Source organism: Scyliorhinus torazame, chromosome 19 (genome assembly GCF_047496885.1).
Source record: "Scyliorhinus torazame isolate Kashiwa2021f chromosome 19, sScyTor2.1, whole genome shotgun sequence".
NCBI lineage: Eukaryota > Metazoa > Chordata > Chondrichthyes > Carcharhiniformes > Scyliorhinidae > Scyliorhinus > Scyliorhinus torazame.
In genome coordinates, this window is record NC_092725.1 from 4,578,610 (window position 1) to 4,596,367 (window position 17,758).

Genomic DNA, 17,758 nt, shown 5'->3' on the forward strand with positions numbered 1-17,758 from the left:
CTCAGTCCCCTCTCTCTCAGGGAGATATCTGTACACTGACTGGTGTCTCTCTGTCCCATCTCTCCCTCATGGAGATATCTGTATGCTGACTGGTGTCTCTCAGTCCCCTCTCTCTCTCAGGGAGATATCTGTACACTGACTGGTGTCTCTCAGTCCCCCCTCTCTCTCAGGGAGATATCTGTACACTGACTGGTGTCTCTCAGTCCCCTCTCTCTCACAGGGAGATATCTGTACACTGATTGGTGTCTCTCAGTCCTCTCTCTCTCAGGGAGATATCTGTACACTGACTGGTGTCTCTCAGTCCTCTCTTTCTCAGGGAGATATCTGTACACTGACTGGTGTCTCTCAGTCCCCCCTCTCTCAGGAAGATATATGTACATTGACTGGTGTCTCTCAGTCCCCTCTCTCTCAGGGAGATATCTGTACACTGACTGGTGTCTCTCAGTCCTCTCTCTCTCTCAGGGAGATATCTGTACACTGACTGGTGTCTCTCAGTCCCCTCTCTCTCAGGGAGATATCTGTACATTGACTGGTGTCTCTCAGTCCCCCCTCTCTCAGGGATATATGTGTACACTGACCGGTGTCTCTCAGTCCCCTCTCTCTCAGGGAGATATCTGTACACTGACTGGTGTCTCTCTGTCCCGTCTCTCCCTCATGGAGATATCTGTATACTGACTGGTGTCTCTGAGTACCCTCTCTCTCTCAGGGAGATATCTGTTCACTGACTGGTATCTCTCAGTGCCCCCTCTCTCTCAGGGAGATATCTGTACACTGACTGGCGTCTCTCAGTCCTCTCTTTCTCGGGGAGATATCTGTACACTGACTGGTGTCTCTCAGTCCCCTCTCTCTCTCACGGAGATATCTGTACACTGACTGGTGTCTCTCAGTCCCCTCTCTCTCTCAGGGAGATATCTGTACACTGACTGGTGTCTCTCAGTCCCCTCTCTCTCAGGAAGATATCTGTACACTGACTGGTGTCTCTCAGCCCCGTCTCTCTCAGGGAGATATCTGTACACTGACTGGTTTCTCTCAGTCCCCTCTCCCTCAGGGAGATATCTGTACACTGACTGGTGTCTCTCAGTCCTCTCTCTCAGGGAGATATCTGTACACTGACTGGTGTCTCTCAGTCCCCTCTCTCTCAGGGAGATATCTGTACACTGACTGGTGTCTCTCTGTCCCGTCTCTCCCTCATGGAGATATCTGTATACTGACTGGTGTCTCTCAGTACCCTCTCTCTCTCAGGGAGATATCTGTACACTGACTGGTATCTCTCAGTCCCCCCTCTCTCTCAGGGAGATATCTGTACACTGACTGGCGTCTCTCAGTCCTCTCTTTCTCGGGGAGATATGTGTACACTGACTGGTGTCTCTCAGTCCCCTCTCTCTCAGGGAGATATCTGTACACTGACTGGTGTCTTTCTGTCCCGTCTTTCCCTCAAGGAGATATCTGTATACTGATTGGTGTCTCTCAGTCCCCTCTCTCTCAGGAAGATATCTGTACACTGACTGGTGTCTCTCAGTCCCGTCTCTCTCAGGGAGATATCTGTACACTGACTGGTTTCTCTCAGTCCCCTCTCCCTCAGGGAGATATCTGTACACTGACTGGTGTCTCTCAGTCCTCTCTCTCAGGGAGATATCTATACACTGACTGGTGTCTCTCTGTCCTCTCTTTCACAGGGAGATATCTGTACACTGACTGGTGTCTCTCAGTCCCCTCTCTCTCTCAGGGAGATATCTGTACACTGACTGGTGTCTCTCAGTCCCCCCTCTCTCACGGAGATATCTGTACACTGACTGGTGTCTCTCAGTCCCCTCTCTCTCTGGGAGATATCTGTACACTGACTGGTGTCTCTCAGTCCCCTCTCTCTCAGGGAGATATCTGTACACCGACTGGTGTCTTTCTGTCCCGTCTCTCCCTCATGGAGATATCTGTATACTGACTGGTGTCTCTCAGTCCCCTCTCTCTCTCAGGGAGATATCTGTACACTGACTGGTGTCTCTCAATCCCCCCTCTCTCTCAGGGAGATATCTGTACACTGACTGGTGTCTCTCAGTCCCCTCTCTCTCTCAAGGAGATATCTGTACACTGACTGGTGTCTCTCAGTCCTCACTCTCTCAGGGAGATATCTGTACACTGACTGGTGTCTCTCAGTCCTCTCTTTCTCAGGGAGATATCTGTACACTGACTGGTGTCTCTCAGTCCCCTCTCTCTCAGGAAGATATCTGTACACTGACTGGTGTCTCTCAGTCCCCTCTCTCTCAGGGAGATATCCGTACACTGACTGGTGTCTCTCAGTCCCCCCTCTCTCTCAGGGAGGTATCTGTACAGTGACTGGTGTCTCTCAGTCCCCTCTCTCTCAGGGAGATATCTGTACACTGACCGGTGTCTCTCAGTCCCCTCTCTCTCAGGGAGATATCTGTACACTGACTGGTGTCTCTCTGTCCCATCTCTCCCTCATGGAGATATCTGTATGCTGACTGGTGTCTCTCAGTCCCCTCTCTCTCTCAGGGAGATATCTGTACACTGACTGGTGTCTCTCAGTCCCCCCTCTCTCTCAGGGAGATATCTGTACACTTACTGGTGTCTCTCAGTCCCCTCTCTCTCACAGGGAGATATCTGTACACTGACTGGTGTCTCTCAGTCCTCTCTCTCTCAGGGAGATATCTGTACACTGACTGGTGTCTCTCAGTCCTCTCTTTCTCAGGGAGATATCTGTACACTGACTGGTGTCTCTCAGTCCCCCCTCTCTCAGGAAGATATATGTACATTGACTGGTGTCTCTCAGTCCCCTCTCTCTCAGGGAGATATCTGTACACTGACTGGTGTCTCTCAGTCCTCTCTCTCTCTCAGGGAGATATCTGTACACTGACTGGTGTCTCTCAGTCCCCTCTCTCTCAGGGAGATATCTGTACATTGACTGGTGTCTCTCAGTACCCCCTCTCTCAGGGATATATGTGTACACTGACCGGTGTCTCTCAGTCCCCTCTCTCTCAGGGAGATATCTGTACACTGACCGGTGTCTCTCAGTCCCCTCTCTCTCAGGGAGATATCTGTGCACTGACTGGTGTCTCTCTGTCCCGTCTCTCCCTCATGGAGATATCTGTATACTGACTGGTGTCTCTCAGTACCCTCTCTCTCTCAGGGAGATATCTGTTCACTGACTGGTATCTCTCAGTGCCCCCTCTCTCTCAGGGAGATATCTGTACACTGACTGGCGTCTCTCAGTCCCCTCTCTCTCAGGGAGATATCTGTACACTGACTGGTGTCTTTCTGTCCCGTCTTTCCCTCAAGGAGATATCTGTATACTGACTGGTGTCTCTCAGTCCCCTCTCTCTCTCAGGGAGATATCTGTACACTGACTGGTGTCTCTCAGTCCCCTCTCTCTCTCAGGGAGATATCTGTACACTGACTGGTGTCTCTCAGTCCCCTCTCTCTCAGGAAGATATCTGTACACTGACTGGTGTCTCTCAGCCCCGTCTCTCTCAGGGAGATATCTGTACACTGACTGGTTTCTCTCAGTCCCCCCTCTCTCAGGGAGATATCTGTACACTGACTGGCGTCTCTCAGTCCTCTCTTTCTCGGGGAGATATCTGTACACTGACTGGTGTTTCTCAGTCCCCTCTCTCTCAGGGAGATATCTGTACACTGACTGGTGTCTTTCTGTCCCGTCTTTCCCTCAAGGAGATATCTGTATACTGACTGGTGTCTCTCAGTCCCCTCTCTCTCAGGAAGATATCTGTACACTGACTGGTGTCTCTCAGTCCCGTCTCTCTCAGGGAGATATCTGTACACTGACTGGTTTCTCTCAGTCCCCTCTCCCTCAGGGAGATATCTGTACACTGACTGGTGTCTCTCAGTCCTCTCTCTCAGGGAGATATCTATACACTGACTGGTGTCTCTCTGTCCTCTCTTTCACAGGGAGATATCTGTACACTGACTGGTGTCTCTCAGTCCCCTCTCTCTCTCAGGGAGATATCTGTACACTGACTGGTGTCTCTCAGTCCCCCCTCTCTCAGGGAGATATCTGTACACTGACTGGTGTCTCTCAGTCCCCTCTCTCTCTGGGAGATATCTGTACACTGACTGGTGTCTCTCAGTCCCCTCTATCTCAGGGAGATATCTGTACACCGACTGGTGTCTTTCTGTCCCGTCTCTCCCTCATGGAGATATCTGTATACTGACTGGTGTCTCTCAGTCCCCTCTCTCTCTCAGGGAGATATCTGTACACTGACTGGTGTCTCTCAATCCCCCCTCTCTCTCAGGGAGATATCTGTACACTGACTGGTGTCTCTCAGTCCTTACTCTCTCAGGGAGATATCTGTACACTGACTGGTGTCTCTCAGTCCTCTCTTTCTCAGGGAGATATCTATACAGTGACTGGTGTCTCTCAGTCCCCTCTCTCTCAGGAAGATATCTGTACACTGGCTGGTGTCTCTCAGTCCCCTCTCTCTCAGGGAGATATCTGTACACTGACTGGTGTCTCTCAGTCCCCCCTCTCTCTCAGGGAGGTATCTGTACAGTGACTGGTGTCTCTCAGTCCCCTCTCTCTCAGGGAGATATCTGTACACTGACCGGTGTCTCTCAGTCCCCTCTCTCTCAGGGAGATATCTGTACACTGACTGGTGTCTCTCTGTCCCATCTCTCCCTGATGGAGATATCTGTATGCTGACTGGTGTCTCTCAGTCCCCTCTCTCTCTCAGGGAGATATCTGTACACTGACTGGTGTCTCTCAGTCCCCCCTCTCTCTCAGGGAGATATCTGTACACTGACTGGTGTCTCTCAGTCCCCTCTCTCTCACAGGGAGATATCTGTACACTGATTGGTGTCTCTCAGTCCTCTCTCTCTCAGGGAGATATCTGTACACTGACTGGTGTCTCTCAGTCCTCTCTTTCTCAGGGAGATATCTGTACACTGACTGGTGTCTCTCAGTCCCCCCTCTCTCAGGAAGATATATGTACATTGACTGGTGTCTCTCAGTCCCCTCTCTCTCAGGGAGATATCTGTACACTGACTGGTGTCTCTCAGTCCTCTCTCTCTCTCAGGGAGATATCTGTACACTGACTGGTGTCTCTCAGTCCCCTCTCTCTCAGGGAGATATCTGTACATTGACTGGTGTCTCTCAGTCCCCCCTCTCTCAGGGATATATGTGTACACTGACCGGTGTCTCTCAGTCCCCTCTGTCTCAGGGAGATATCTGTACACTGACTGGTGTCTCTCTGTCCCGTCTCTCCCTCATGGAGATATCTGTATACTGACTGGTGTCTCTGAGTACCCTCTCTCTCTCAGGGAGATATCTGTTCACTGACTGGTATCTCTCAGTGCCCCCTCTCTCTCAGGGAGATATCTGTACACTGACTGGCGTCTCTCAGTCCTCTCTTTCTCGGGGAGATATCTGTACACTGACTGGTGTCTCTCAGTCCTCTCTCTCTCAGGGAGATATCTGTACACTGACTGGTGTCTTTCTGTCCCGTCTTTCCCTCAAGGAGATATCTGTATACTGACTGGTGTCTCTCTGTCCCTCTCTCTCTCACGGAGATATCTGTACACTGACTGGTGTCTCTCAGTCCCCTCTCTCTCTCAGGGAGATATCTGTACACTGACTGGTGTCTCTCAGTCCCCTCTCTCTCAGGAAGATATCTGTACACTGACTGGTGTCTCTCAGCCCCGTCTCTCTCAGGGAGATATCTGTTCACTGACTGGTTTCTCTCAGTCCCCTCTCCCTCAGGGAGATATCTGTACACTGACTGGTGTCTCTCAGTCCTCTCTCTCAGGGAGATATCTGTACACTGACTGGTGTCTCTCAGTCCCCTCTCTCTCAGGGAGATATCTGTACACTGACTGGTGTCTCTCTGTCCCGTCTCTCCCTCATGGAGATATCTGTATACTGACTGGTGTCTCTCAGTACCCTCTCTCTCTCAGGGAGATATCTGTACACTGACTGGTATCTCTCAGTCCCCCCTCTCTCTCAGGGAGATATCTGTACACTGACTGGCGTCTCTCAGTCCTCTCTTTCTCGGGGAGATATGTGTACACTGACTGGTGTCTCTCAGTCCCCTCTCTCTCAGGGAGATATCTGTACACTGACTGGTGTCTTTCTGTCCCGTCTTTCCCTCAAGGAGATATCTGTATACTGATTGGTGTCTCTCAGTCCCCTCTCTCTCAGGAAGATATCTGTACACTGACTGGTGTCTCTCAGTCCCGTCTCTCTCAGGGAGATATCTGTACACTGACTGGTTTCTCTCAGTCCCCTCTCCCTCAGGGAGATATCTGTACACTGACTGGTGTCTCTCAGTCCTCTCTCTCAGGGAGATATCTATAAACTGACTGGTGTCTCTCTGTCCTCTCTTTCACAGGGAGATATCTGTACACTGACTGGTGTCTCTCAGTCCCCTCTCTCTCTCAGGGAGATATCTGTACACTGACTGGTGTCTCTCAGTCCCCCCTCTCTCAGGGAGATATCTGTACACTGACTGGTGTCTCTCAGTCCCCTCTCTCTGGGAGATATCTGTACACTGACTGGTGTCTCTCAGTCCCCTCTCTCTCAGGGAGATATCTGTACACCGACTGGTGTCTTTCTGTCCCGTCTCTCCCTCATGGAGATATCTGTATACTGACTGGTGTCTCTCAGTCCCCTCTCTCTCTCAGGGAGATATCTGTACACTGACTGGTGTCTCTCAATCCCCCCTCTCTCTCAGGGAGATATCTGTACACTGACTGGTGTCTCTCAGTCCCCTCTCTCTCTCAAGGAGATATCTGTACACTGACTGGTGTCTCTCAGTCCTCACTCTCTCAGGGAGATATCTGTACACTGACTGGTGTCTCTCAGTCCTCTCTTTCTCAGGGAGATATCTGTACACTGATTGGTGTCTCTCAGTCCCCTCTCTCTCAGGAAGATATCTGTACACTGACTGGTGTCTCTCAGTCCCCTCTCTCTCAGGGAGATATCTGTACACTGACTGGTGTCTCTCAGTCCCCCCTCTCTCTCAGGGAGGTATCTGAACAGTGACTGGTGTCTCTCAGTCCCCTCTCGCTCAGGGAGATATCTGTACACTGACCGGTGTCTCTCAGTCCCCTCTCTCTCAGGGAGATATCTGTACACTGACTGGTGTCTCTCTGTCCCATCTCTCCCTCATGGAGATATCTGTATGCTGACTGGTGTCTCTCAGTCCCCTCTCTCTCTCAGGGAGATATCTGTACACTGACTGGTGTCTCTCAGTCCCCCCTCTCTCTCAGGGAGATATCTGTACACTGACTGGTGTCTCTCAGTCCCCTCTCTCTCACAGGGAGATATCTGTACACTGACTGGTGTCTCTCAGTCCTCTCACTCTCAGGGAGATATCTGTACACTGACTGGTATCTCTCAGTCCTCTCTTTCTCAGGGAGATATCTGTACACTGACTGGTGTCTCTCAATCCCCCCTCTCTCTCAGGGAGATATCTGTACACTGACTGGTGTCTCTCAGTCCCCCCTCTCTCTCAGGGAGATATCTGTACACTGACTGGTGTCTCTCAGTCCCCTCTCTCTCAGGGAGATATCTGTACACTGACTGGTATCTCTCAGTCCTCTCTTTCTCAGGGAGATATCTGTACACTGACTGGTGTCTCTCAGTCACCTCTCTCTCAGGGAGATATCTGTACACTGACTGGTGTCTCTCAGTCCTCTCTCTCTCAGCGAGATATCTGTACACTGACTGGTGTCTCTCAGTCCTCTCTCTCTCTCAGGGAGATATCTGTACACCGACTGGTGTCTCTCAGTCCTCTCTCTCTCTCAGGGACATATCTGTACACTGACTGGTGTCTCTCATTCCCTTCTCTCCCAGGGAGATATCTGTACACTGACTGGTGTCTCTCAGTCCCCTCTCTCTCTCAGGGAGATATCTGTACACTGACTGGTGTCTCTCAGTCCCCTCTCTCTCTCAGGGATATATCTGTACACTGACTGGTGTCTCTCAGTCCTCTCTCTCTCAGGGAGATATCTGTACACTGACTGGTGTCTCTCTGTCTTCTCTTTCTCAGGGAGATATCTGTACACTGACTGGTGTCTCTCAGTCCCCTCTCTCTCTCAGGGATATATCTGTACACTGACTGGTGTCTCTCAGTCCTCTCTCTCTCAGGGAGATATCTGTACACTGACTGGTGTCTCTCAGTCCTCTCTCTCTCAGGGAGATATCTGTACACTGACTGGTGTCTCTCAGTCCCCTCTCTCTCTCAGGGAGATATCTGTACACTGACTGGTGTCTCTCAGTCCCCTCTCTCTCAGGGAGATATCTGTACACTGACTGTTGTCTCTCAGTCCCCTCTCTCAGGGAGATATCTGTACACTGACTGGTGTCTCTCAGTCCCCTCTCTCAGGGAGATATCTGTACACTGACTGGTGTCTCTCAGTCCCCCCTCTTTCTCAGGGAGATATCTGTACACTGACTGGTGTCTCTCAGTCCTCTCTCTCTCAGGGAGATATCTGTACACTGTCTGGTGTCTCTCAGTCCCCTCTCTCTCTCGGGGAGATATCTGTACACTGACTGGTGTCTCTCAGTCCCCTCTCTCTCAGGGAGATATCTGTACACTAACTGGTGTCTCTCAGTCCCCTCTCTCTCAGGGAGATATCTGTACACTGACTGGTGTCTCTCAGTCCTCTCTCTCTCAGGGAGATATCTGTACACTGTCTGGTGTCTCTCAGTCCTCTCTCTCTCAGGGAGATATCTGTACACTGACTGGTGTCTCTCAGTCCCGTCTCTCTCAGGGAGATATCTGTACACTGACTGGTGTCTCTCAGTCCCGTCTCTCTCAGGGAGATATCTGTACACTGACTGGTGTCTCTCAGTCCCCTCTCTCAGGGAGATATCTGTACACTGACTGGTGTCTCTCAGTCCCCCCTCTTTCTCAGGGAGATATCTGTACACTGACTGGTGTCTCTCAGTCCTCTCTCTCTCAGGGAGATATCTGTACACTGTCTGGTGTCTCTCAGTCCCCTCTCTCTCTCGGGGAGATATCTGTACACTGACTGGTGTCTCTCAGTCCCCTCTCTCTCAGGGAGATATCTGTACACTAACTGGTGTCTCTCAGTCCCCTCTCTCTCAGGGAGATATCTGTACACTGACTGGTGTCTCTCAGTCCTCTCTCTCTCAGGGAGATATCTGTACACTGTCTGGTGTCTCTCAGTCCTCTCTCTCTCAGGGAGATATCTGTACACTGTCTGGTGTCTCTCAGTCCTCTCTCTCTCAGGGAGATATCTGTACACTGTCTGGTGTCTCTCAGTCCTCTCTCTCTCAGGGAGATATCTGTACACTGACTGGTGTCTCTCAGTCCCCCCTCTCTCTCTCAGGGAGATATCTGTACACTAACTGGTGTCTCTCAGTCCCCTCTCTCTCAGGGAGATATCTGTACACTGACTGGTGTCTCTCAGTCCCCTCTCTCTCTCAAGGGGATATCTGTACACTGACTGGTGTCTCTCAGCCCCCTCTCTCTCAGGGAGATATCTGTACACTGACTGGTGTCTCTCAGTCCCCTCTCTCTCAGGGAGATATCTGTACACTGACTGGTGTCTCTCAGTCCTCTCTCTCTCAGGGAGATATCTGTACACTGACTGGTGTCTCTCAGTCCCCTCTCTCTCTCAGAGAGATATCTGTACACTGACTGGTGTGTGATCTGGATCGGGATGGATCCATTCATTGAGGCATCGCTCCTATCGGGATTTACTGTCTCGCTTCTCCCTCGCCCGACCTCAACGGTTTTCTGCCCGCTCTTCCACCACCTTACCCTGCGCTCCTCCCGCTTGCTCTCCCTTCTCCGCTACTCTCGTTCCTCGTGCTGGGGCCATGGTCTCCCACCTGAAGCGATCCCTCGGGTTGTGATTTGCTTTTTGTTCAGGGTGCACTCTCCGTGGGTGCGGGGGAGGGGGGGTGGGGGTGTGGGGGGTGGGTGGGGGGGGTGGTGCACCGGGAAGATCTTGGTTTTGCTCAGGTTGAGTTTGTCACCTGAGAAGGCACCAAACTCTCTCTGGAGCGCGATGAATCCGTCCATGCTGCTTTGTGGCTCCGAAGTGTGAAGGAGCAGGTAATCTGCACAGAGTGAGACTCTGTGCTCTCTCCTTTCCCTTTGGATCCCCCTCCAGCTTTTTGCTGCTCTGAGAGCGACTGCTAGTGGCTTGACCGCTCGAATGATCATGGAGAGCAGTTCAAAGTTCCTTTGTAGCTCTTTCATCTCCGCCAGGAGCTCCAGGGTCGGGGCCTCGGAGTATTTACGGCCTATCTCCAGTATGGAGTCGACCAGTTGCTGCCTAGCCGCCCTTTCCTCCCTCTCTCTTTGCGCTTTCAAAGCGATGATTTCCCCTCTTATTACGGCCTTTATTGCTTCCCAGAAAGTGGAGGGTGAGAGCTCCCCCTTCTGGTTGTTCTCCGTGTACTCTGCTGTGGCCTGCAATATCTTTTCGTTGAAGGCCTTGTCAGCTAGTAGGGCAATGTCCGACCGCCATGTGCGGCGTGGGGCCCTGACCGTCTCCAGCCTCACATCCATGTAGTGTGGAGCGTGGTCAGATATCCCAATTGCAGAGTATCCCACCTTCTCTGGCCCTGGAAGCACCGTTTTCCCTACCACAAAGAAGTAAATTCTCGTGTGTACGTTGTGGACTGGTAAGAAGAATTCCTTCTCCCCTGGATGGGTGAACCTCCAGGGGTCCACCGCCCCCATCTGTTCCATGAAGTGACTGAGTTCCCTTGCCATGCCTCAGGGTTTCCCCGTTTTGGGGGTTTTACCTGTCAGTCATTGGATCCTGTACACAGTTGAAGTCTCTGGATCTTTTGACTGGGCCGTTGGGGGCGCGCCCCGGCCCTGCTTTGTTGCATGCCTCCGGCGCTAGCTTTCCTGCTCGTGCGGTGGGCCCCCCCCCCCCCCCCCCCCCCCCCCCTAATCGGGAGTTACTGTCTCGCTTCTCCCTCGCCCGACCTCTCCGGTTTTCTGTCCGCTCTTCCAACATCTTACCCTGCGCTCCTCCCGCTTGCTCTCCCTTCTCCGCTACTCTCGTTCCTCGTGCTGGGGCCATTATCTCGCACCTGAAGCGATCCCTCGGGTAGTGTGTTGCTTCATCCGAATTAAAACCTTTGTCCTCCTCTGCTGAATCTTAACTTTCTCCCAGTCCTCAGGCTTGCTGCTTTTCTGGCCATTTTTTATGTCTCCTCTTTGTCTTTACCACAATCCTTGATTTCCCTTGTTCGCCATGGTTAAGCCACCTTCCCCTCCTTACTCTTGCACCAGACAGGGATGTACAATTGTTCAAGTTCATCCATGTGTTCCTTAAATGTCTGCCACTGCCTATCCACCGTCAACCCCTTAAATATCCTTTGCCACCATATCCTCGCCAATGCCCGTCTCATACCATCAATATTAGCTTTCTTAGGGCAGCGTGGTGGCGCAGTGGATTAGCCCTGTTGCCTCACGGCGCCGAGGTCCCAGGTTCGATCCCGGCTCTGGGTCACTGTCCGTGTGGAGTTTGCACATTCTCCCCGTGTCTGCGTGGGCTTCGCCCCCACAACCCTAAGATGTGCAGGCTCGGTGGGTTGGCCGCGCTAAATTGTCCCTTGATTGGAAAAAATGAATTGGACACCCTAAACTTTAAAAAAAAGTTAGCTTTCTTTAAGTTGAGGACCCTGGTCTCAGACTTGACTGAGTCACTCTCCATCTTAATGAAGAATTCTACTATATTATGATCACTCTTCCCCAAAGTATCTCAGGTCCCAACAATGCTAATTAATCTTCTCTCATTGTACAAACCCAGTCTAGGATGGCCCGCTCTCTCGTTGGTTCCTCGACATATTGGTGGTGAAAACCATTCCGTATCCACTCCATAGACCCTCTTCCATCGCATTGCGACCAGTTTGATTTGCCCAATCAAGATGCAGATTGAACTCACCCATAATAACTGCTGTATCCCTTACTGCACGCATCTGTAATTTCCTGTTTGATGCCGTCCCCAACCTCACAACTACTGTTTGGTGGTCTGTACACAGCTCCCACTAACGTCTTTTGCCCTTTGATGTTCCGCAGCTCCACCCAGGCAGATTCCACATCTTCCAGGCTAATGTACATCATTACTATTGTATTCATTTCCTCTGTAACCAGCACCATTACCCCATCTCCCTTTGCTTTCCTTCTATCTTTCCTGAATATTGAACACCCCTGGATGTTGAGTTCCAATCCTTGGTCACCCTGGTGCCAGGTCTCCGTGATCCCAATTCCATCATATCCGTTAAGGATTGTCAGCGCAGTTAATTCATCAACCTTATTACGTGTGCTCCTTCAGGCTTGTTTTTGTCTCCATTGATTGCCCTTTTACAATAATGATGTAATGTGTCCCTTTTTAATTTTTGCCTTTGGTTTCTCTGCCTTCCACTTTTCCCTTTACTGCCTTTTGTCTCTGTCCCCACCTTTCATCCCTCCGACTTCCTGCATCGGTTCCCATGCCCCTGCCACATTAGTTTAAACCCTCACCAACAGCACTGTCAAACACGCTGCCGAAGACATTGGTTCTGGTCCTGCCCGGTGCAGACTGTCTGGTTTGTACTGGTCCCACCTCCCCCAGAACCGGTTCCAATGTCCCAGGAATTTGAATCCCTCCCTCTTGCACCATTCCTCAAGCCACATATTCATCTTAGATATCCTGCCATCCCTACTCTAAATAGCACATGGCACTGGTAGCAACCCTGAGATTGCTACGTTTGAGGTCCTGCTTTTCAGTTTAAGTCCTAACTCCCTACATTCAGCTTGTAGGACCTCAATCCAGTATTTTCTACTTATATCGCTGGTGCTGATTGGCACCATGACAGCTGGCTGTCATCCTCCCCCTCAACAATGTCCTGCAGCTGTTCCGAGACATCCTTGACTCTTGCACCCAGGAGGCAACACACTCCTGGAGTCTCGATGCCGTCCGCAGAAACGCCTATCGATCCCCTTACAATCAAATCTCTTATCACTATAGCTCTGCCACTCTTTTTCCTGCCCTCCTGTGCAGCAGAGCCAGCCACGGTGCCATGAACCTGGCTGCTGCTGCCTTCCCCTGGTGAGCCATCTCCCCCAACAGTATCCAAAACGGTACATCTGTTTCGGAGGGAGATGACCGCAGGGGACCCCTGCACTGCCTTCCTACTGTTCCTCTCTCTGGTGGTCGCCCGTTCCCTATCTCCCTCAGCATTTTTCATCTGCGGTGTGACCAACTTACTGAACGTGCTATCCACTATTTCCTCAGCATCGCGGATGGTCAGGAGTGAATCCACCCCCAGCCCCAGAGCCGTCAAGCGGCCTGACGGGAGCTGCAGTAGGACACGTGTCCTGCAGGTGGAGGAGTCAGGGACACCGGAAGGGCTCCTGAATTCCCACATCACACAGGAGGAGCATTACACGGGTCTGGGATCTCGTGCCATGACTTGACCCTTAAGTTAACACTGCAACAACGCCAAGAGCGAATAAGAGAAAAGGAAATAGAAAATAAAAATGAAAACTGCTGGCCAGTCACTAGCTAATCACTGACCTGCTGGCTGTGATGTCCTTCTTTATTCTTGCTTGTCATCCTTACAGAGCCTTTCTTTTTGGTTAGATGAGGAGGGAAGGAATGTAGTTTTGGGGCTGAAACGCTCCTTGACACCAGTTCTTCGGCTACCACAGAACAGCCCAGGTGACTGAGTTCACTTCTCCCAGTAGCCACTTCTGCCGTCTCTGTTGGATCCTTGGAAATCACCGCGCCAGGATTCTCCGTGTGGTGAGTCACACGTCCCGCTGGAGCACCGCGGGAAAGTGGAGTGGATCAGAGAGGCTGGACAGACCTTGGCACAAGACCTTTATTGTTCTGGGACTGAGAGAACATCGATACATTTCATTTATATAGCTTCAGCACAGTCACTGTCCCAAAGGTGCCCAACAGGCGCGATCAGTAAATAAAACACTCAGATACTTCAGGGGACTGGAGACCCAAAACTCAGGGAGATTGGAGCTCAGGAGAAAGGGGGGCAGGGGGGGCGGGGGAGGGGGTGGGGGGCGGGGAGAGGGGGAGAGAGAGAGTGAGAGAGAAACAGAAACGAAAGAGAAAATGCTGGAAAATCTCAGCAGGTCTGGCAGCATCTGTAGGGAGAGAAAAGAGCGAACGTTTCGACTCCAGATGACCCTTTGTCAAAGCAAACATGCAGAGAAAGTGGGAAATGTTTATGCTGTGGAGCGAGAATGAAAGATGAGTCAGAGCGTCACAAAAGACGAGAAAAGGGGTGCTAATGGCCACAGAAACCACGGGGAAAGAGTGATAATGGCAGCCCCCGGAGAGAACAAAAGGTGTGAAAGGCCAAACAGCAGAGAAACTAACATCAGAGGGTAAACTGTGACAGATGTAGATGTGGGGGGAGGGGGAGGGGAAGCAAAGGGGAGAAAGGGTAAGGAAAGGTTGATAAGAAGGGGGGGGGGAGTTGAATATATATAAAGAAAGACAAGAAAGAAACAAATGCTAACTGACATTTAAAATTAAATGGGATGAAATCAAATGGGTCAAGGTGGGGTAGAGCTAATCATCTGAAATGTTTAAATTCGATGTTGAGACGGAAGGCTGTAGCCTAACCGGAAGATGAGATGCTGTTCCTCCAGTTTGCGTTGACCTTCACTGGAACACTGCAGCAGGCCAAGGACAGACATGTGGGCATGGGAGCAGGGCCTTGTGTTAAAATGGTAAGCAACGGGAAGGTCGGGGTCCTGAAAGCGCACAGACCGGAGAAGCTCAGCAAAGCAATCACCCAGTCTGCGGTTTTGGCCTCTCCGATGTAGACGAGACCACATTGGGAGCAGCGAATGCAATCGACCAGATTGGAAGAGGTGCAAGTGAAACGCAGCTTAACCTGGAATGAGTGTTTTGGGCCTGTAATATTTAGCATTGAAGAGGTTGAGAGCCAGGTGTTACACCTTCTGCGATTGCATGTGAATGTACCCATGTGTGATGGGAGAGGTACTGGGTATGGTGGAGGAGTGGAGAGAGAGAGAGAGAGGGACAGATAGAGGGGAAGATAAAACGAGATGGATACGCACAAAAGAGAGACAGGGAGAGACACAGAGAGACAGGGAGAGAGAGAGACACATACACAGAGAGACAGGGAGAGTAAGAGAAACAGATATATATATATACAGAGAGAGAGTGAAAGAGACAGAGACAGAGAGAGGCATTGATAGAGACAGAGATAGAGACAGAGACAGGGAGAAAAAAAGAGGTAGAGAGAGAGAGACAGTCAGAGAGAGAGAGAGAGAGACAGTCAGAAAGGCACACATAGAGGGACAGAGATAGAGAAAGGGATAGGGAGAGAAAACAGAGAGACGGAGATGGAGACAGGTAGAGAGAAAAAGAGACAGAAAGAGAGACTGAGAGAGAGAATAGAGACAGAGAGAGATACAGAGAGAGATTGAGAGAGACAGATAGAGAAGGAGAGATGGGGGAGAGCTGTTAACTTAACTCTCAAAGTGACAGATGTTTTTGTGGAATTATATGGAGGATGCAAATAGGATTTGCAAACTTTGATGTCGGGAATGATGTTACACTGAAACTTGTAAAGCGTGTGTTAGAGTCTGGAGAGAGAGATTGGAAAGATTGCCAAGATCTACCTGGATGGACTTGTAATACATATTTTTGATTGGACCACGTTAAACTCCTCAATGAATACTCCCAGGACAGGTACAGCACGAGGTTAGATACAGAGTAAAGTTCCCTCGACACTGACCCTATCAAACACTCCCAGGGCAGGTACAGCACGGGGTTAGATACAGAGTAAAGCTCCCTCTACACTGTCCCCATCAAACACTCCCAGGACAGGTACAGCACAGGGTTAGATCCAGGGCATAGCTCCCTCTGCACTGTCCCCATCAACCACTCCCAGGACAGGTACAGCACGGGGTTAGATACAGAGTAAAGCTCCCTCGCTACTGTCCCCATCAAACACTCCCAGGACAGGTACAGCACGGGGTTAGATACAGAGTAAAGCTCCCTCTACACTGTCCCCATCAAACACTCCCAGGACAGGTACAGCACTGGGTTAGATACAAGGCATAGCTCCCTCTGCACTGTCCCCATCAACCACTCCCAGGACAGGTACAGCACGGGGTTAGATAAGAGTAAAGCTCCTTCGCTACTGTCCCCATCAAACACTCCCAGGACAGGTACAGCACGGGGTTAGATACAGAGTAAAGTTCCCTTGACACTATCAGTATCGAACACTCTCAGGTCAGCGACAGCACGGGGTTAGATACAGTGTCACGCTCCCTCTACATTGTCACCATCGAACACTCTCAGGACAGGTACAGCACAGGGTCAGATAGAGAGAAATGTTCCCTCTTCACTGTCCCCATCAAAAACGCCAGGACATGTCGTGTGGCGTTAGATACTGAGTAATGCTCGCTTTACACTGTCCCCCATCAAACAGTCCCAGGATAGGTATAGCAAGGGGTTAGATACAGAGTAAGCTCCCTCTACTCTGTCACCAACGAACACTCCCAGGACAGGTACAGCAAGGGGTTAGATACTGAGTAATGCTCCCTCTGCACTGTCCCCATCAAACACTTCCAGAATTGGTACAGCACGGGGTTAGATTCAGAGTGAAGCTTCCTCTGCACTGACCCCATCTAACTCTCCCAGGACAGGACAGGTTTAGATAGAGAGTAAAGCTCCCTCTACAATGTGCCCATCAAACACTCACAGGCAGTGTTATGCTCTTACACAGAGACACTATTGAGCTGACGTATTAAAGAACATCTAGTTCAAGACTAGTTAATTTTATTTCAGTACAATAAACTGTGGTAGGAAACTAATATTAACAAACTGGAACTAATACAAACCCCACTGACCACGATTGTTTCTCCTCAAGTCCCCTTCAGGCTGCAGGGGTCACGTTCTATTACTTGCCTGACACCTACTGGTCGGAGGCTATACATATTTATATGTACACTTTGTTTTGACATATCATTACATCCCCTTTCCTTTAGATTTCGAAGATCAAGTAATTCATTATTTCAGTAAATATTACATATGATATGTATAAGAATGTAGTTCACATCATGTACAGTTGCATTGTCCATTCACAGATCCAACCGTTCGGTTTCTTTCTGTTTCTCATTGATATTCTCAAGGCAGGTAAATGTGGTGAATGTGTGTGAAAGTTCTGAGCTTCTGTAGGTAAATCTACTATGATTGTATCATTGTTATGAACATCATTCTGTGCATTCATATTTAACTCGTTCACTTGCTTGTGTCGGTTTCGATGAATGTAAACTTACCTCTACATCCTCGCCTTGCTGTTCACAACAGGCTGTTTAACTTTCAGGAGTGCTTGTCTAATGATATTTTTCATAATATTCCTTTTGTTTCTTCTTCTGAGATTCCATTTGATCTCTTATCTTCCCATTCACTGTTTTCCTGGTCTGGCCCAGCAGTTACTCTGGCTGGAGCCCCCAAACCTGCGAGCACCACCTACAGACCGCAACCGGGAGTGCACAGCTGACTATTTAACAAGTGGTTTAATGGTAGCCAGACTTTTTATTTAACAGTTTTTTTCTCTTTCTTTTAAACAGGCGTTACTATTGTTGTTGATTCTTTTGAAGTAATTTTGTATTTTATTTATGATTAAAGGTGATTATTTAGAGGTGAATATAGGTTTGGTTATTTGTTTGAATTCTGGGAAACTATTTCAATCTGCGATATATTATCATATAACTTTATATGTGACATGTTTAATCATGTTTGTATTTTTTAA

General features: G+C 50.0%; 1 protein-coding gene across 1 annotated transcript in view; it reads right to left on the reverse strand.

Annotated features, from left to right (window-relative positions):
* LOC140395990 (sulfotransferase 1 family member D1-like) overlaps positions 1-17,303 on the reverse strand; it is a 135,204-nt gene extending 117,901 nt beyond the window's left edge. Inside the window, exon 1 of the mRNA XM_072484025.1 lies at positions 17,283-17,303. The gene's annotated coding sequence lies outside the window, so the exon portion shown is untranslated. The remainder of the gene's footprint in view (positions 1-17,282) is intronic.
* Between the last annotated feature and the right edge of the window lie 455 nt (positions 17,304-17,758).